General features: G+C 42.8%; 2 protein-coding genes across 13 annotated transcripts in view; one reads left to right on the top strand and one right to left on the bottom strand.

The window, feature by feature from the left end:
* LOC104996249 overlaps nt 1-21,296 on the bottom strand; it is a 354,524-nt gene that overhangs the window by 22,825 nt on the left and 310,403 nt on the right. For 5 of the 7 annotated variants that reach the window (XR_826152.1, XR_826154.1, XR_826153.1 and 2 more), the window contains exon 10: nt 20,049-20,104. The exons of 1 other annotated variant lie outside the window; for it this stretch is intronic. The gene's annotated coding sequence lies outside the window, so the exon portion shown is untranslated. Of the gene's footprint in view, nt 1-19,808; nt 20,105-21,296 lie in introns of those variants that run through there. One more of the 7 variants, XM_010850428.1, reaches the window with a different exon arrangement.
* The window catches only part of FGF1 (fibroblast growth factor 1 (acidic)), a 108,472-nt gene that overhangs the window by 51,508 nt on the left and 35,668 nt on the right, over nt 1-21,296 (top strand). The window contains exon 1 of one of the 6 annotated variants that reach the window (XM_010850424.1): nt 13,188-13,246. The exons of the other annotated variants lie outside the window; for them this stretch is intronic. The gene's annotated coding sequence lies outside the window, so the exon portion shown is untranslated. Of the gene's footprint in view, nt 1-13,187; nt 13,247-21,296 lie in introns of those variants that run through there. 6 annotated transcript variants of the gene reach the window in all.

The following is a 21,296-nucleotide window of genomic DNA, read 5'->3' as shown; positions in this document are numbered from 1 at the left end:
AGCACCCGGTCCCTCTCCTTTCTTTGCATCTTCATGTAACCCTTTGCTTATTGAGCCACCACTCCTCATCCTGAACTGAGGTGACGGCACCACCAAGGACATCCACACTGATGGCCCAGCAGGCCAAAGGTCAGCTGGCTCCTCTGACAACAGCAGACAGTCTACCTCACTCCTCCTGGGACAGAGGTCTTTTCTGTTCTTGCTTTTTTGCTTTATTTTCTTGTGCTTCATTAGATTTTATTTTTGGTTACAAAAGTAAACAGTTAAACAGTACTTAAGTATCCACTTTAAAAGTTAATCATTTTCAGGCCCACCTTCTGCTTTTTAGCTCCATTATTCCAATTGCAAACAAAAAACTAAACGATAATTTATATTAAAACACCTCATAACTCTAGGAGCTACTTCACTGCTCAAATCTGATTTTTCCTCTGTGAAAATGAGAATAACAATGTTTATGCCACCTCAGCTCCTACATGGAACCATGAGATGACATCTATGAAATATTGGGTTGGCCCGAAGGTTCATTTGGGTTTTTCTATAGCAGCTTATACAAAAACCCAAACGAACTTTTTGGCCAACTCAGTACTTAAAATGTGCCATGTGGTGTGCTTAGTCACTTCAGTCACATCCGACTCTTTACAACCCGACAGACTGTAGCCGACCAGGCTCCTCTGACCATGGGATCTTCCAGGCAAGGATACTGGAGGGGGTTGCCATTTCCTTCCTCAGGGGATCTTCCCGACCCGGGGACTGAACCCGAGTCCCCTGCGTTGGCAGGTCTGTTCTTTACCACTGAGTCACCAGGAAAGCCTCAGTAGTGATACTAAGTTTCTATTTGATCTGAATTCCAGATTGAACACAGGTTCAACTTCAAAAATACCGATTATAACACAGCTGCACAAAGCTGCCTATATCTAGATTATTCAGGACAATACATTCTGTATATATAGAAAATAAACCCATTTAAAGAAGGAAATGATAAAGAGAACACAAGAAAACATGAAACCCCAAACTCCAAATCAACCAACAAGCCAATCAGCATAACCTCAGAGCAAACACACACAAGTGTGGCATAGCAAGGTGATTTTCAATAGCTTTTTATCAACAGCCAGTTAGTCCTCACGGCCCCAGCCCTTTTTGTGCTTTCATCAGCTTTCTTTTCTTATCCAGCTGCCCCCACTGCAAAGCCTTGAGGCACTGAATGGTCTCCACTAGAACCATCCAGGTATGAGTCTCCTACATGACCCATATTATCATTCCCATCCCCCAAATCAAACTCTTTTAAAAAATGTATGGTTCCAAAGTATGTCAGAAATTTCAGTGACTCAATTTAATAAATGCCAACAAATATCACCAAGCATCCATTAGATGCAAGCCAAGAGTATGTATCTATGAAGGAGAGGAGTCCCTAAGATCCAATCCCTGCCTTGAGGAGGTGAAAATTCACTACGGAGGCCAACTGAAGGATGCAAATAACTCTAATTGCAGGGTAGAAGGTAGTAACTGCCACAGACAGCTCTAGCCAGCTAGGTGCAGGATGCCGAGGGAGGAAACAATCAATTTCGGCTTGGTGCAGATTGGGAAGGGTCAGGAAGGAGGCAGCACTGGCCTTCTGAGACGCATCTGTCCTTTAAAAGATGACATGAATTCCTATGGCCCCCAATGGCTTAATTACTTTGAGTCCCTTGCCTAGACTGGGCTAACTACTGCAAGAAGGCTCAGCATCTTGACACTGCTTTCCTGAAATGTGCCAGTTCCTTACCCAGCAGGATCACACAGTCTCCTCCAGATTAGGACACGTGGCTGTGCACACATCCCTGGGCCCACGCACTCAACTTCTGCCCGTCCCCAAGGTCTCAGCTCAATGTCACTTCCTTAGAGACACCCCAACCACCCTCCATCTACCAGTGCCCTCGCCACCTCCAGCCATCTGCTATGGGATTTCAACAGGGAGATACAGGAATTAGCACTGAAAGATGTTCTCATTTGGTTGTTCACTTTGAATAAGAACAGACAATGAAAGCAGGGACTGTGCTGTATCCTCAGTGCCTGAGAAATCATAGTATAAAGTTGGAATGAAGTAATGAATAATAACAGACTGACTCAACCTCATCTCTTCCCACAGTCTCTTCATCTTCCTGGCTGACTGGGTTAGTTTTTGTGGGATGGGATCAATGGTTTCAGAAAACATATAGGATGAATTTCTGATAGACTTAATATATTAAAAATACCAATATCTCCGTTCAGTACGGCAAGTGGCAAATTAGTATGGTTTTTCAGGCTTTGATTCACAAGGGGTCTTCTAAGTGTAGCATGTGACTTTTCAGGAAAACGGATACAATACACAACATGTCCAGACCATCGTTCTCTCCCACCCCTCTTTCTTCCAACAAACACTATTACTCACGTATTATGTGCTAGTCCATGCAGGATGCTAGAGATAAACAGCTGAGCAACAAAATCAAGGGCTCTGCCCCGATGGAGCAAAGTTGATGGGAGGGACAGTCAGTAAGCAGCTAGTGGACTACAGAGGGGCAAGGACATCCGCGGGGAGGCTGGGCCTGGGTCTGGGGCGAGTGGTCAGGGAAGGCCATCTGAGGAACACCTGAGGGCGTGGCTGAGAAAGCAGCAGGAACACCCTGGGGGCAGGGGGCAGTGGACAGTGCTGGCAAAGACAGGTGCAGGCCACAAGGAAACAAGTTCACAGGCCCAGAGGTGATTGCCAGCTTGGAACCGAAAGATGGTTACCCCTGTCAGAGGTCACTGAGGAATCTGAGGCCAGGGAACTCTTGGGCTTTGCTATTCAATACGAAGACCAGGAGGGCTGAGGGGCACTGCAGACTACCAGTTACACCTCAGGAAGTGACTGTTACATAAGCTCCCCGGGGGAAGACTCTGCCACTTTCTTCACCATGTGAGGATGAGGCCAGAAGACTTTAACCATTTCCTGAATGAATGAATGAAGTGCCCTGGAGGTGTCCCCAGCCGTTTCCTCTGGTGTCACCAAGCCCCACAGAATCCTAAGACCAAGAGTCATCTAGAGAGCCAGCTGGCCCACTCTGTTCCCTCCAGGCTGTCTGACCTGCCCTGAGCTGATACAATCTTGTAGATTTTATAAAGTTAGTAGCGTGATTCAGAAACTCGGGTCTCTGAGCTCATACACGTACAGCCAAGGGGTAGACAACTTGTCCAGTGACCTGGTGAGTCAGGGAAGGATGAAGAAAAGCAAGGACAAGAGTCCTAGTCGGCAGGTCAGGTAGCAAGGCCTTCTGGAGCCCCGGATTCTGCGTCATTTATCAAGACACCAAGGTGCCTCCCTTCCCAATCTGCTCCTAAAGATCAACGTGCCCACATTTCCCCAGCAGCACCATCTCCTGTGGAAATGACATTTCCTGGTATACCTGGTGGTGAGATTTTTCAGATTTTCCAACTTTAGCTCATCTCATGATACCATGTGCTGGCTGGATGCTGCTGTCCCTCTGAGAGAAGGCTAGTGGCTGGGTAGCTGTGAAGTGTGTACACCACATGTGGCCTGTGCCCACATCCAACTGCTGAGTCCCTATCACCTCTCACCAGTGCATCTAGTTTCCCTGAATTCTGCTCCAGTACTTTTCCACTCAGCAGCCAGGGTGATGTTTTAGAAATGCAAATCTGATCATGTCAACCTGTAACCTGCATTGTTTGGTGGTCTTTAGACAAAGGCCTGCAGGGCCCTGCATGACCTGGCCCCACCCGCTTCCCCATCCATAGCCTTCTCACCTCCCCTGTAGCGGACTAGTTTCGGTTCTCTAAATGAAACATGCCCTCTGTGGGCTCAGGATCTTTTCACACACTCTTCCTGCTGCTTTCTTCCCCTTGTTCACTAGGAATATAAATGCTCCTTCTTCCAGGAAGTCTTCCCATCTCCCAGGCTCTGTAAGTTACCTAGTATGTAGTTTGGAAGGTGCCCTGGACTTCGCTGCTCTAACATTCAGTTCACTGGGAATTTCTTTTATGGTAGGTCTTCCTCACTAGAATGCCAGGTTCAAGAGGATCTCATTGCATCTGCCTTCTTCTCCATTACATTCCTCATGCCTGACGCGTAGTAGGTGCTCACTAAATATGTGTCAAGTGAATGAATGAGTACTCAGATCTTTGAACAATTGAGAACAACTTTACCAAATAAATTATGAAGCAGAGAGAAATGAGAATACAACAGAACTGCATTGCAATTCCAAGCTGCACAACCTCCCTCACTCTGGAGGCCTGATTTAATCTTACTCTGGCTTGTACATTGTGATGAGGCCCCAGTTAATTCTTCAGAACTGGTTTCTGACTCAGTTCGGAGAAATCTGGGCCTTTCCATCAGGCTCTACCATGATCAGTAAGCCAGAACCTCGGAGCAAACCAGACCTAATTGCGACACATTGCCTGCTGGTGGCCTGTGGCTCCCACAGCAGAGAAAGGAAGGCCTCCCTCCCATCCCAGCCTCGCAGAGCAAAAGGGTTGAGAAGGACCTGGAGCCCTCACTCATTTCACCTTACCCTTTGTCTTATCCTGCCCCCGCCCCCACCCCCAGCAGGCGCAAACAATAATTCAGCAAAGGAAATATGAGTAATGGAAAGAAAGAGAAAAAATAAACATATCAAAATGGCAGTGTCCTCTGAGCCACTGCTTTTAAAGAAAACAACGTGAGTAGATTTAGAGTTATTTCAGTGCCTTTGCTAAAATGAGAAAAAGAACCAAGCTGGCCCTTCTAGGCTGAATTCCTTTCCTCTCTCTTGATGCATTAAAAAAAAAAGAAGAAGGCTATCCCAAACTAGTGCTTCTCACATCCTGGTGTGCACCAGAATCCCCAGGGGAGGTCTGCTGAACTTGCAGGTGCCAGCCCCAACCCAGGCCCAGTGAATCAGGACCCCTGGGGAGGGGCACCTCACTGCAGTGAGGCACCGCCTTGAGGAATAACCTTCAGGATGTGAAGGCAATGTCATGCCCTGTGCTTGCTTAGTAACACAGGGTCCAGGTAAGAGACTCACATCTGCTCCTGGGAACTGACAACCTTGCTCATAGTAAAACACCACAAACTATAGTTAAGATTGGTAGGACAATGAAGATTATTGATTTCGCCTTCTGGCAGAAAGGGGGATGGGACACATATTCTATTCATTTCATTCACTTAAGTTGACACTGACTGAAGGATCTCATAGGCAAGGACCTGTGCCAGGTGCAAAGGCAAAGTGATGACAGGGATGGAAGTAAGCATGAAAATGATGGTAACTCTCAGGTATTGGCACCATAGAATGTGCTAGGTGCTTTACACGCATGATCTCATTTAATGCTCAACCAACCTATGGAGGTATTACTATTACTATTTCCATCGATGGATGAGAAAACCGAGGCATGGGCAATGACATGACTTGCCCAAAGTCACCCAGCAAGTAAGTGCAGACCCAGACTGAAACCCAAGTCTTCCTAACTGTGCAATCCATCTTCCATGTGAACTGTTAGCACATAAGTGCTCTTGAGATAGCCAGCCCCTGGTTAATTATAATTAACAGGAAAGGTATAAGACAAGCAAAAGAATAGGTACAAACTATATAGTTTCATGAAACAATGAGCCATCAACCTAGGGACACTGGATGAGTCTTATCCTGTTTAAGCTAACCACTTGGCTAAGGCTCTGTTCCTTGGATCTCAGGAGTCATGAAAGGTAAACCCTGAAAGCAAAGGAGCTGTTTTCCCTCCTCTGTGGAAGGATGAAGTGAGGGGATTTTAGAGAAAACCAAGAGGCCTTCCCAGCCTGTTTCTGCTGCACACAGAAGGGAGACCACAGGCTAAACTCAGAGGGAGACTGTATCTTTCAGTACGTGCCCTAAATACAAAGGATATTAATGATGTCATCCATGGTGAGCTGATCACATGCTGCACAAGTGCTATTCACTTTACACCTTCTTATCAAGTTGGGTCTTTGCAACAACCTCACAAGCAGGTACCATTCAGGAGAGGAAAGAGACGCAGAGAGAACAAGACACCGGCCTGGAATCACACACCAACTATGGAATTACACCTGCTGGTCTGAATCTCAGTGTTTCTACCCAGTGCCTTGGCTGTCTCTTACTTAAACTCTTAGACACAAGGACAGTACTTGGGATACTCAATGAGCAAGAATTCCCAGTTTTCTGCCATTTTGTATTTGGCTATGCCAAGCCGCACCTCAGTCTGGGAGATGCTGAGTTCTTATTTCAGCAAGTGTTTACTGACTGCCTTCAATACACTGTGCTTCATGCTACACAAGAGCTCCACATTTAATAAGGTGTGTGGGGGGCCCCTTTGCAAGAATTCATTGTAAATGTATAAATTAATAGTGGATAAAATCACTCAGAGGTGATATCACAAGAGGTCTTGGAATTGCTGGATTGAACAGGCATCAGTACTAGGTGATTCAGAGGAGGTGAGTTTTAAAGAGAAGTCAGGAGTCGTTTGTCAGAACTGAGAGATGACGGCAGTGTAGCAAAGGAGTGAAGTGGCTTGAAGTGTCAAAGAGACAAAGGATGCCTCCAAGGTCGCCTGAGCCAGTGCTGGTCCGCGGCATCTGCTCCCTAGGAGCCCAGGGCTCACTGGACTCTGCAAGCTCCACAGGCCCACACTGCTGGGAAAGCATCCTTCACGCTGGGCACAGGCTTGGGAAAGTGTGCAGCAAGATCCCACAAATGGTGCCAGGCACCCTCAGAGCAAGTGGAGGCAAAAGGAGCGAGGGCCCCAGGTTACGAGGGGACTTGGAAACCAGTCAGCAGGTCAGAAGGTTTCAAATTAATTTCTCTACCTTGAAAAGCAGACATAGGAATAAGAAGGGAAATACTGATAATAAGTCAAGGAGTGTAAATGGAACCTAAGCACATAAAGGGTACAAACTTTCTGAAAATTTTGAGTAAAAAACTTAAAATGTATGTGCTTTTCCCTAACAATTCTATTTCCATAAATCCTCCTAAGGACATAAAGGCCTGGTGGGTGAGGCTGCCTAGAGCAATTTTGTTCATAACAGTGACAGAGAGTACACAACCTAAATGTGTAACGATAGAGGCTTAGTTGACACAGTTTTGCTTGTACTTATAACTAAATGCTATAATCCTATGTAGCCATTACAAATGGGATGTACGTAGGTTTACATTTATTAATGAAAAAAAAATTATACATGTGATTCCACTTTATTTAGACCAAGTCTGAATCAATTTAACAGAACTGAAACCATAGAGAATAAATCCTATGATCACTGGTAAATTAAATTAGATATCAATAACCATAACATATCTAGGAAAACTATATTTTCAATTGAACTACACATATAGAAAAAAAATAAAAGAAGAAATTACAAAATAGCTTAAGCTAAATGATATATAAAACCCAGCATACCAAAATTTGGGGAGGTAACTCAAGACAGTTATTAGAAATTTTACCTTTAAGTGCTCACATTAAAATATTTTAAAAGGATTAAAATTGATGACCCAAGATTCTGCAGGAAAAGGTTTTGAAAAATAAAAGGGTTCAGCCATCTCAGTTCAACTAACTAGACTCTGTTTACAGAGTGAAGTAAGTCAAACAGAAAAAGAAATATTGTGTATTAATGCATACATATAAATGGTACTAATGAACCCATTTACAGGGCAGGAATGATATGCAGATATTGAGAATGGACTTGTGTACACAGTGGGAGAAGGAGAGGGTGGGACAAAGTGAGAGAGAAGCATTGACATATATACATCACCATGTGTAAAACACAGAGCTAGTGGGAAGTTTTTGTATAACACAGGGAGCTCACCCCATTGCTCTGTGATGACCCAGAGAGGTGGGATGGGGAGTGGGAAGGAGGTTCAAGAGGAAGGGGATATATGTACACTTATGGCTGGTTCACATTGTTGTATAGCAGAAACCAACACAACATTGTAAAGCAATTGTCTTCCAATTAGAAATAAATTTTAAAAAACTATAAAAAAAATAAATAAAAAAAGAAAAAGAAAAGGGGAAAGTAAACTAAAAGTAAGCAGTAAAAGGAAAAAATAAAGATAAAAGTAGATAGTAACAAAACAGAAATTAGGCAAACAATGCAGAAAATTAACAAAGCAGCAAGTTTTGTGTCGCAGGGAATCTGAGATATTTGTATATATGATTCACATATACGATTCCACTTTGTAAAATGCTTACATTTCCATGAATGGAAATGTTAAAAGGAGTTCTCTCTGGCTGACAGGATCATGAACAATCTTTTAAAACTTTTTACTGTTGTTTATCTGTATTTTCTAATTTTTCTATCACCTCCTCGTATTTCAGGATTTCTAAGGGGACTGACTGGCATTCTCTGCTTCTTTGTTGAACTGGTATAACAATAAAGCCTGAGTACCGACCCTTTGCTTCATCAGGTGTGGTGCACGTGCCCCTGCTGCTACAGGAGAAGTTCTGAGTGGTGCTATGACATCTCGCAGGACCACTGTAGGGAGACCACTGTCCCCTTCAAAGTCTCCTTCAATCATTTTCACTGTTGAAGGAGAAAGCTTCATCTTGGTACAATTTTGTTTTCAACTCCCCTAGAATTGTCCAGAGAAGGCAATGGCATCCCACTCCAGTACTCTTGCCTGGAAAATCCCATGGACGGAGGAGCCTGGTGGGCTGCAGTCCATGGCGTCGCGAAGAGTTGGACACGACTAAGCGACTTTACTTTCACTTTTCACTTTCATGCACTGGAGAAGGAAATGGCATCCCACTCCAGTGTTCTTGCCTGGAGAATCCCAGGGACGGGGGAGCCTGGTGGACTGCCGTCTATGGGGTCGCACAGAGTTGGACACGAGTGAAGTGACTTAGCAGCAGCAGCAGAACTGTCATTCTCTCTTGATAACCAAAAGAGCTGAGCAGGCAGAGAACAGCACCTAAGCAGAAGCCAGTGACTGTGTCCTTTGATTTTATTTGTCTTGACCACTGCCTTCTACTGATGGGATATTTTTGTGATTATACTAGAGATATAAAGTCTCCTTTACACAAGGACATTGAACTGAAGTAAAACTGCACTTTGGTAATAAGATTTTAAAGTAAGCAGATAATGATCAGAGTGATCAAGGTGCACCCCTGTACTGAAGCCCGGGCATAGTGATGATGACCTCTGGCAAGAGTAACACCACTCCCCAGGGAGTACCAGTGCATAGCAGAATATCCCAATAGCTCCCCCAGGCTTTGACTTCTGTCTGCTTATCTCACCATTTCAATATAAAAACAACAGCATGAAAATAATAAAGGAAGAATTTGCTCAGATGGTGACCCGGGCAGAGGGTCAGAACAGGATTCCACACTTGTCCAGATAAGTCCTGCTGGAAGGATGATGGAAGAGGGAGGCTCCTAAGAGCAGACAGAATTTCTCTGTAACATGTGCCCTGAAGAAAGGCCTTTCCACAGGAAGAAGGTCAAGTCCAGTCTATTTTTATAAAAGCATTTCAAGTGGTTAGTGGACTTATTTCCTGTGGTTCCCAAGAATTCTGCAGCAGGCTCTCAGAAGGATGTTGGTGATAGGGAGCAGCGACTTGATGAGTGAGAATCAATAATTATCTCTATATTTGCTTCCCTTTTTTCTATAAAAATAATCCAAGGGAAAAACACTTGCTTTAGAAGAGCAAAGTTCATGACGACAGAGAGTAGAATAGGACATAAAAGTTCCTCAGTGTGTGGGAGAGTCCTTAGATTAAGATTTTGCAAGCTGAAGACCAATTTCTCCACTCATTCCCTTCCTTCCCTCACTTACTCAATAAAAGGCTGGGTGACTTCTCTGTGCCAGGCATGGTTTAGAGGCTGGGGAGAAGGTGGTGAATAAGCCCAGGTCTGTCCTCCAGGAGCTTACAGTTGAGTCAGGGAGAAAGATATAAAGCAAGTAAACACATGGGTGGACATACAATTAAATTACAAATGATGAGAAGTGTTGAAAAGGGAAAGAAAAAGAGGCAACAGAAGAGAACAAAAGAGGCAGAGGGTGGCAGAACTTAGACCAGAGGTCAGGAAGACCTCTGAGGAGGTGGCGCTTCAGCTGCCATCTGCAAGGTAGAAAGAGGTGGCGAAGGGTACTGCTGAGAGAGGGAACCATGTGATGAAGGCAGCCATGTGGAGATCACCGTGGAGTCACGGATCCAAGGGAACAGAGTGGATGGAAAGTGATGAGCAAAGGGAGAGAGGAATGGGAGGTCAGGCCAGGTCATAGGGTCTCAGACCATGGTTAAGGATTTGAGTTTTACTTCATGGAAATAGAAAGTTACAGGTTTTAAGCCATGGAGTGATCACCTGAAATAGGTTTTAAAAGATTTTCTGACTCTGTGTATAGTACTGACTTGAGGGGACCAAGAACAAACGAGGGGCTACTTCAGACGTCAAGACAGGAGCCGGTGGTGAACTGGGCTGGGTACTGGCAGTGGGTGTCAAGAACGTGAATCTGACAGCCCTTAGCTAGAGTCGAATGGCTTGATCATGAGCACTCAGAGAGGTCAACCAGCTAAAAGGCCTGGTACCAGGGTAGGATGAGGAAGGCACTTGCATTGGGCACAAAATATACTTAGAAATCAAAAGAAGTGATATTTTAATGCAAGGCTTTTTAAAAATCAAATTTTATGCAGAAAAGTCCATGATGAACAAAATATCAAGCTTCTTTAAAAAGTACAAGTGCTGAGCTCAGTACAAGTGCTGAGCTAAGCCATTTAACGGAGCTGGGGCAAAGGGGAAAATCAGTCATTGATCCTATCTTTACTGAACAATTTGATGTTCCGTTCCTCACTTTTGTCCTGTCGAGCTGACCATCCCCCATCTATAAAATAAGAGGCCATATGTAACTCTGCTCTAAAATAGACATGATGGAAGGGGAATTAATGACATATATCATCAAAAGCCCCTGGTGGTTTCGATGGTATCCTTCCTTCCTTATTGTGGAGACTGAGACAAACGGTGTAAATAGTTGCTTCATAAATACTTCTGATGGTAATGGTAATAACTAACATTTATCAAGCTCTTAATATGTTAGGTGCTTTGCCAGAAACAGTTAAGTACAATTATCTCATTTAATCCTCAGAGTAATGTATACTAGGAAGATATACTATTACCTATTTTACCATGTCTGGCATATATCCACACCTGACAGGCATTTAATAAATACAGGAAGAAAAGATGGATGAATAGATAGAAGGGAAAATAAGATAAAGAAAAAAGAATGGGCTTTCCACTAATTCCTTCAAAGTCCTATAGGGATAACCAGTGGTTCCAACTTTGTCAAACACTATTCTTTAACACGCTACTTACCTTGCTTAAAAGGATTCAAAGGAAAAGGAAACTAACCTTAAATATCACCTTCTTTCATAGGAAGCATTTTTGATAAATTGGTTTTCTTTACACTTCTTCCCAACAACTTTTCTGGGAACATATTTCTTGAATTCATGCACTCCCATATGTTTATTGAGTAATTACTATGCATCAGGCACACAGCTAGGCACTGACAATATCATGGAAGCCAAAGGAACCTGACCTGGGCCCTCTTGGGGCTTCCATTAGAGTCTGTGTGTGTGTGTGTGTGTGTGTGTGTGTGTGTGGTGTTGGAGTGAGACAGACAGTAACAAGTAAGCAAATACATAAATAAACTCACAAATTATCATAAATGTTTGGGTCTGAGATAGAGGATAAAGAAGTGATAGGACCCCCCCTAGACAGGGTGGGCCCAACATAAGTAGACTCAGGGAGGCTCCCAATGGTCATGCAGTTGAAGATGCTGTTAAGAAGAATTTTTGCAAATCCAATCAACCAAGCTCCTTACAGAATGTGAAACTTGACAACCTAACGATTTGATCCAGTGCAGGCCAGTTTTGAAAAGCAACATCCATTTATTTATCTATCTTCTGTATGAACAAATCCACAAAAAAGTTATTCATACCATCAAGGGTTTAGGAATACAATATCATGAAAATGTTAGGAAATGTTCAGCTTTCTGACTGCCCCACCCCATGGTCCCATCTAAACGTCTAGATTTATCAAATTCCAGAGGAGCCTCCCGAACCTGACAATGTTAAGGAGCCAAGGAATGTAGGCTCCTTGAAAGTCAAGAGGAATTATGCGCAAAAAGATGGCAGCCCAGAGAAGTAAGAAGGCTCTCTGACATTTCCCCTTATTTCTTGTTGCTTAATCTGCCTTCAAAGGCCAGTAATATAGAAGTGCCCCATTTTTCAAACCACTCCACCCAATGTAATGGCGCTTTGATCTCTAAAACATCAGAGGGGAGCAATGGATGGTAGAGGATATTAGTGACTTTGAAAAGTCAGTTAGAAAAAAGAAATAAACAAGGACAGAAACCATGTGGAGTGGGAAGGATGAGAGCAAAGCATGCTTCCAGCTACCTGCCAGAACGAAAGACAACTCTCATTAGGCCATGTTTAATGTCTGAGTGTACTGCCCTGGTTGTTGGTCCTGGGCTATCATTGTGATTTTCCTGATAAATGGTGTCTTGGTTGCAATGTGCATGTTCCTGGAGACACTAGCTATGAGGGGCAGAGTTATCTCTTAGTTGAGTTTCTTGGATACAAATTTCAACTTACTTCCAAGCTTTATCAAACATGAGCCATTTCCCGGGGCCTTTGGTGGTGATTTTCTCTTGCTCCATCCCCTTCCCATAAAGTCCCCCTGGTTCCCACCAATAGCTGAGCTATGTGTAGACCCATGTGGGCAACACCAGTCATGGGGTCACAGGGCTAAAGAGCCATTAGACGTGCTGAAACGGGGCAAGCAGTGCAAACTGGACACTGGTCCCTTTTGGACTTTTCATGTGGGATCAAAGACAGTAGGCAAGTGAAAGGAACCTATAAAAATAGCCAAAGTCCTTAAGAAGTAACACAAGAGGAAACAAATTTCACACTGCCTTGAGGCAAGCTCTGCAGGGACCAGGCTCCGGAAGGCTAGTGCTGGGGTGGGGGATTCTTTTCTTCCTGCCCTTTGGCTGTGACACCCACTGGGTCCCTCTGTGAATCCTGGGCCCTGCTCCCTGCCCGCTTCCTGCTGGACGCCTCCGCAGGAATGTAGCTCTTAGGGGCAGAGCTGGGGCCTCGTGACCCACTTTCAAGATCCAGAACAGACTCTGACATGTGAAATGAGTTCCATGGGGTTTACATTCCTCTTTCGTATCCAAGCACCTTGCAACACAAAACCGCCTGCCAGGACTGCTAACTCTTCTTCCAGAGACATTTGGAAATCACTGTCTGGAAGAAATGTGAGTTTTGTCTTTTTGATTTTTTAACGTTTCGAGTGAGCATGGGGCCCTTGGAAACGAGGTTGCCCCACAGAGGGGAGGCAGCAGGATAAACTGATATCTCGAGACTGAGGGTTTTAGTCTTGGCTAAGTCATAGGTTTGCTTTGATAAGTCACTCAGCCTCTCTGCACCCCAGGTCTCTTGGCCAGAGAAAAAGGAGAGGTCTTCATCCATTCAGCATAACAGCAGGAAGAGCAAGTATGAAATGATTAAGTACCTAACGTACAGTCTACGTAACTGGCACTCCAAGAAGATAGTTTACTCATGTAAAATGCTTTGTGAAACCCTAAATGCTGTAAAAAAGTAAATAATCAACACATAGGATAAAACATATGCTCTTACTAAAAACAGTCATAATACCTTCCATTTTCAAGGCACTCACTCACTACATGTAAGGCCCTTCCCAGGCCTCACTCTCTCCCGTCCTCATGGCACCACAATAGATCAGTCCTCTTAACAGCTTCCTTTTACCAGTAAGGATCAGAAAAATTGAATGACTCACCAGGTCATGCAGGTAGCTAAAGACCCAACAGAAAATAAAAGCCATGTCTATGAGAACCTCCCTTTTTCATGGCCTTTCCAACATAGTAGGAAGGAAGATCTTTCACTCAGTCTGCCCAGTGACCTCAGACCTCACCCCAGCCCTTTAAAAGAAAGGCAAATGACTCTGCAGTGACAAAAGCCAAGAAAGATTTAGCCATTGTTGGGTTATATGGGGCAAGCATCACAGTGACAATAAGGAAAGTGCTGGTGGGGGCCACTATACGGCTGGGGAAGATGATAGTCATGTGTCAAAGGAGAACCCGTCAAAGACTCCATTCAAGGAAAAAAGTACCTTCAGCAGAACACAGTCCAGGGGCCTCTGCAAGCTATGAAAGCTGGTGGGGTAAAATGAGTAGAAAAGCTAAGGATCACTTAATCCAACAGGCATTTTATTCTCTTCCTCATGTTTCTTTGGCAATTCAAATCATGGACTCTGGAGTCAGAAAACTCTTTCTTCAGCTCTCAGTTTTCACATTTATGTAGCTGAGAGACTTCACTTTCACTTTTCACTTTCATGCATTGGAGAAGGAAATGGCAACCCACTCCAGTGCTCTTGCCTGGAGAATCCCAGGGACAGGGGAGCCTGGTGGGCTGCCATCTATGGGGTCGCACAGAGTTGGACACGACTGAAGGGACTTAGCAGCAGCAGCAGCAGCAGCTGTGTGACCTTAAGACAAATTACTTAAGCTCTCTGAGTCTCAGGGTCTTTAGAAGCAAAATAAGGGACAAACAAGGAATGCCTTGAAGTTCAGTTCAGGGCAGCATCTCTGTTCTGTTAATTAAACTCAGGGACATCAAACTGGCTAGGGTAGCTGACGGCTAGAAAATATTTCTCTATTAATTTACCTCCTAGCCATAAAAACAAAGAAATAAAAGCAATGCCTGCCTAACAGAATTTCTTCAAGATTAATTAATATAATATATACAAAGCATTTAAGACAGTACCTGGTACATAGTAAATATTCAAGAAAAGGTCACTAATTTATTATTTATGTGCATATTTTATTATTTATGGGTATGTCCAGAGGAGGCTATTGGGAAACATATGGTAGGGCAAGGCCTCAGCATTTCCAAAGAGATAACAAACACATACTTCAAAAGACTGAGTTTGTAGAAGCCAAATTTTCTAGGTCAGGAGAAAAGAAAAAAAGAAACCTCAGCAAACGGACTCTTTCTATGAGCTGGAAGGTCTGCTGATTTCAAGAAAGGAATGTCCTTGCTGGGCTGGTCCTGGAGACTGTTAATTTGCACAACAGATTCAAAAGATTTTTGGAGACACATCAGTAAGAGGAGACTAGAGGATGGGTGGAAAGGGTTGCTAGAGCCCCTGCAGAATCACTTTGCATTTGGCTCAAGGCCCTGGGGCTTTAAAGTGTCAGTCTGCAGGAAAGATGTTTCCATTGAAGATGTGTGCAGGTCTTCAGAAGGGCTGAGTGCCTGCTGGATGCTCTGGCCTGGGGTGTACCATTAAGCCCAGACAGACCTGGGGCCCACAGAACACACAGCTGCGTCAGGGAGCACTGTTTTTCCTCTTGAACAGAGGCCATTTTCTCTAAGCATTTAAAAGAATTCCTGATGTCTAAACAAATGATGCTCTAAGGGGAAGTGTTTTGGGAATGGTTAAGCCAGACTGCAGAGGATTAAATTTGGGAATCAAGGGAAGGAATGAAGGATACTGGAGGAGATTCTTTGGAATGTGTGTGTCTGCTCATATTTTCTACTCTTCATTGACGGGTATAAGACCTAAGGATGGGACTGAGCCATTGGGTGACACAGCCCAATTAGATGAACAGTCCCCACTTCCTGCTGGCTACACTTGGTCTAACCTATGTCCCTCTTCATGACTTCATACTTCTGGTATGGCCAGATTGTGAATACCTTAAAGGCAGACATTATGATTTCTACTACAGGTCCAGAATTCCTGTTTCGAAAAGACTTAGATATGTTTCAAAATCCAGAATTTGGGAGATTTTAGAAAGGTAGTATGGTGTGTATATTGTATATGATGGAACAATTCCAGAGGTGTCTGGCATAGTAGCCTAAAATCAAGCATGTTAGTAACTCTGCACCAGATTATATAAATATTAACACAAAATGGAATAAAAAAAAAAAAAAAACTTTAAAAAGTCTCAGGACAGTTTGTGTCAGGTTTTGCCATATTTGAATTATGAAAGGACTTCTGGTTCTCAGAGTCTTTTGGTGTTGGAGAAGACTCTTGAGAGTCCCTTGGACTGCAAGGAGATCCAACCAGTCCATTCTAAAGGAGATGGTGATGGACAGGGCCTGGCGTGCTGCGATTCATGGGGTCTCAAAGAGTTGGACACGACTGAGTGACTGAACTGAACTGAACTGAATTTCAGAATTATGGATTAGAGATTTCAGGCCTTTTAAAATTTTATTTTATTTTTCCTTCTTTTCTTTTGCAAATTTTCAGAACATCTGCAGCATCCTGCCCTTAATAGGTGCAGAGTAGAAGTTATCTTAAAAAAAAATGACATTTTGATCTCCCTCATGTAATATCTGATTCTGGAAGCCAGGGGATAGTTTATTCTCAATGACTTTGGGATTCTTAAGGATTAGAAGAATACTAAATTAAAGAGTATTGGAGATGAAGACAACTGAAACATAGATTTTCTATCATCCTGGACAGTAACACACACAAACCCATAGGATATCATAGTCAACACCTAACCAAATGAGAAAAGAGCATCAATGCATGTCAGTGACATGAAAAATTTCTACCCTATCACTTAAAAAATATTTTCAAATATTGCTAAAATATCAGTAAACATTAAAAATCAACTTTGTTCAATTTTAATAGCACAGATAAGTGGCAAACCCAAACAATAAGATACATGGAGGCTGGTAATCAAGCTAACATATACTGAATGCTTACAAGTTTTCAAGTGCTGGGCTCAGTGCTTTGCATGTATTATTATTTATGGCTTACAGAACTACATGAAGTAGCTGCTACTATGTGGGCCCTATTCTGGTGATGAGGAGTTAAAAAAAAAAAGACACCCACTAGTGAGTGTCCAGCCAGAACTCCAACCTGAGTTTGGCAGTCAGAGGAAAAAAAGGAAGGAAGAAAGGCAGGGAGGGAGAGAGGGAAAGGAAGAATAGAGAGAAAGTCTTTTCTTACAGCATTTGCCAATTTCTGTGGTGTAAATACTCTCCCTGGGGCCAATTTACAAGTTATTAATGGTTCAACAACCAGCTAGCAAAACTCATGAATTAGTAAATTGGCTTTCGCAAACTTGTAGGAGTCATCTCCTACATGCCACTGTCAAGTCCATCCCATGGCCATGTCCATAGTTCACTGCTAACTTTGGAAGATGAGATTTCAGCTCATGGAACAGATCTGGCTTAGGAAGAACACGCAGAAGTGATAGCCCAAACCAGTGAGTCACAGCTCCATTCCTGGTGCAGACCTGGTACACGCCAAGAGTAGAACAGGAAATAGGGGAGAAGAACACACTTGTCTCCCTCTCCTCACCAGAGGGTATGAAGTGGGTCCCTGCCAACCTGACACTCCCTGGCAGAAACAACAACACCTGCAACCTTTTTCCAGACCCTACCAACTTTCTCTAGGTGAGACAAGGAGGTCAGACTTGAGATCAAAGGGTCTGATCCCTTCCTTTAAGATCTTGAATTTCCCTAACATTTCCTTCAAAGTAGTAAGTATCTTCTACAAGATGAGAACCAGGTTTTGGCCTGCTTTTAACATAGGACAGGATATTCCAGACCTAATCTGAACCAAATTAAAATACATGTAGGCTCTTGGCTTAGCTATTCTGTTAACACCTTTAGGACACCACCTTCTAAATAGGTGTCCTGATAATATGTTTCTATGAGAGGCTGCCAAGAAGGGACTGGTCTGGTATTCAATCAACAGAAATGCACATAACACTGATTATGTCCAGCCATTTGCTAAGTTCTGTGTCTAGAATGAAAAAGCACAGTTTCTGTTCCAGGGCCTTGGAGACTAATGTAGGAGACAGTCAAGCAAACATAGTCAAATTATATTCATTAACTCTTTGAACAAATATTTATCAAATGCCCATTCAGTAACAGGCATTTTGCCAGGTACTAGGCTACCATGGTGAGCAAGACAGATTGGTGTGTATTATCATGCAGCTGACAGCTCAGTCACAAAAAGACAGTAATTAAATAATCATAAGAATGAAGGTGTAATTAAAAACTGAAATAAGAGCTCTGAAGAAATGTTAAATGGTCCTGGGAGAACTAGAGGAACCTAATCCAGTTAATGGAAGTCAGGCAAGGCTTGAGGAAATGAGAGCTGAACTAAGACTGGGAAAAAAAGTAGGAGTTAAGCAGTTAACTCTTGAGTAAGGTAGTAAGGTGGAGGGGAGGAGGAGGAGAACGGTGCTCCAGAGAGAGGGAATGGCATAGGTAAAGGTTTTAAGCGGGGTGGGAATCCATGTTTTCAAGGAAGTAGAAGCTTAGAAAGAGAACATGAAGGGGCATTAGCAGGGGTAGAGGCCAGGGCTGGTCTTCATAGAACCCTGCTGTCCTTGTTCTGGCCTTACTCTTTATCCCAGAGCAACTGGAAAATAATAAGTGCTTTAAGTAGGGAATATGTACAGCAATCACACCTAGTGCTATGACAGAATAAATGGAATGCTGCCCTGGGAGCATCAGGAAATCAACTCATCTCAACTGGTGTCTGTGGAATGGAGGAAAAGTAGGGAGGTCAGGGCTGGGGACGTGTCCAAACAGGCTTTCTGGAGGAGGAAATATCTGAGATGAATTTTTGAAAGATGAGTATGACTTAGCCAGGCCACAGTGGAAGGGTGGAAGAAGGGAGAGAGAGAGAGAGAACGCGACTGGGTGATTGTGACAAGGTTAGGTGTGACAGATGAGGAAAGGCTATAGGTCGTAGGTTTGGGTTTTATCCTGACGGCAGCAGAGAACCCACTGACACAGTCAAAGGTCTTCAATAGGAGAGAAATGCTCATTTTCATACGTTAGAAAGGTCACTGGCAGCAAGGTAGAAAGTGGACTGGAAGAGAGCAGTGCTGGAAAAGAGAGGCCACTGCTGTCCGTCTCAGCAGCCCAGGTGAGAGAAGATGTTACACTTGCTCTCAGGAGCACAGTGAAAATGCAAGAGGGAGGGTGATGCGAGCAAACACTGAAGAGGCACAGTTGAAAGGGCTTTGTCACATGTGGGATGGGGTCAGTGATTTCTACTCTAACCAAAGAATAGTCTCAACAAAATTCTATTTGTGTTGAATTTTACTTTATGACTTTGAACATGGTCAATTTTTGTAAATGCTCTGTGTGTCCATGAGAAAAATGGTGTTCACTAATTGTTGGGTATAGGGTTCTCTTATACAGTTCATTCAATTAAGCATGTTAATTTTGTATTTTGATCTTCCACATCTGTAGTATTTTTTGTCTATTTGCTCTATTATTTATGATAAAAATGAGCTAAAATCTCTCACCATCATTGTGGACTGGTCAACAACTTCTCTTCATATATTTGTCCATTTTCATTTTTGAGGCTACTTCATTAAGTATACACAGGCTTTGAAGTTTTACCCCTCTCTGTTGAATTGATCCAGTTACCATTATGCAGTGATCCCTTTTATCCCTGATCATTCTTTTTGCCATAGACCTATTTTATATTATTAATATATTAATATTGCTATACTAACTTAAATTTTTGTTAACTTTTGGTGTCTATTTTTCATCCTTTTTCTTTTAACCTTTCTGTTTCCTCACGCTTTTAATGCATCTCTTGTAATCAGGGTAGATGGATTTTCTAAAAAATCAAATAACTAGCAAATTTAGCCCATATACATTTCTTGTGATTATAAATATATTTGAATTTATTTCTGCCACTTAATTATGAGCAATGTTTTTAAAAGTTTCTATTAGTTTTCTCTTTTTTTCTAGATTCTTTTGGATAAGTACAGTTTTATTCATTTCATTTCTTTTCCCTTATACCTGTCAGTTTCTGGTTGAAATGAATACATTCTATTTCTTTTAACATGTATATTTGACTTATCAAAATCTAAGGTAAATGAGTATCTCTAAGGAAGAGTTCAAGAGTTCAGGCTTTTGGGTCACACCATTCAAAGAGATGAGATAAAGGGCATGGGGTATATTTGAGGCCAAAGGTGAGATCTATTTTACATATACTGAATTTAAGGACACATACCCAATTATCACCTTAACAGATGTCTATGCACTTACCTTCAATGGCTTAATACACTTTGCAAAACATCCTCCTTCATGGGTATTCTGCATTGCTTAAGCAGAGACAGAAATTAAAAACAAAATTAAAAACTAATAAACATCAGTGTTTGTCTTCCTTTGAATTCTTAGAACCACGTCTTCCCCTCTGACCTTGCCCAGGGCCACACTGAACACAACTGTGTCCTAGAAACAGCAAGCCTCACGAACATCCTTAAATAACGAGAGTTGAGTCTGAAACAGTGACCTGGATTCTCTCACATAACCATGGCTTACCTGTGCCTCCTCCATCTTTTCCACTGTGTTTGCGGCTTGAATGATGAGGGAGGAAGGGCTTAGCTAATTTCTGCCAAATATTAGAGGGGAGAAAAACTCTATTTCCATACCAGCTGAAAAAATTATTTTATAATATAAAATTTTAAATTTTAATCAGAGGCTAATTACTTTACAATGTTGTATTGGTTTTGCCATATATTGACTTGAATCTGTCACAGGTGTACATGTGTTCCCCATCCTGAACCTCCCTCCCACCTCCCTCCCAATACGATCCCTCTGGGTCATCCCAGTGCACCAGCCCCGAGCATCCTGTATCATGCATCAAACCTGGACTGGCGATTTGCTTCACATATGATAATACATGTTTCAATGCCATTCTCCCAAATCATCCCACCCTTGCCCTCTCCCACAGAGTCCAAAAGACTGTTCTATACATCTGTGTCTCTTTTGCTGTCTCGCATATAGGGTTATCATTACCATCTTTCTAATATATATGCATTAGTATACTGTATTGGTGTTTTTCTTTCTGGCTTAATCCACTCGTATAATAGGCTCCAGTTTCATCCACCTCAATAGAACTGATTCAAATGTATTCTTTTTAATGGATGAGTAATACTCCATTGTGTATATGTACCACAGCTTTCTTATCCATTCATCTGCTGATGGACATATAGGTTGCTTCCATGTCCCGGCTATTATAAACAGTGCTGCGATGAACATTGGGGTACACATGTCTCTTTCAGTTCTGGTTTCCTCGGTGTATATGCCCAGCAGTGGGATTGCTGGGTCATAAGGCAGTTCTATTTCCAGTTTTTTAAGGAATCTCCACATTGTTCTCCATAGGGGCTGTACTAGTTTGCATTCCTACCAACAGTGTAAGAGGGTTCCCTTTTCTCCACAGCCTCTCCAGCATTTATTGCTTGTAGACTTTTGGATAGCAGCCATTCCTACGGACGTGAAATGGTAGCTCAT

Source organism: Bison bison, unplaced genomic scaffold (genome assembly GCF_000754665.1).
Source record: "Bison bison bison isolate TAMUID 2011002044 unplaced genomic scaffold, Bison_UMD1.0 scf7180017864291, whole genome shotgun sequence".
NCBI classification, from domain to species: domain Eukaryota; kingdom Metazoa; phylum Chordata; class Mammalia; order Artiodactyla; family Bovidae; genus Bison; species Bison bison.
This window is presented reverse-complemented; position numbering and strand designations above follow the sequence as displayed.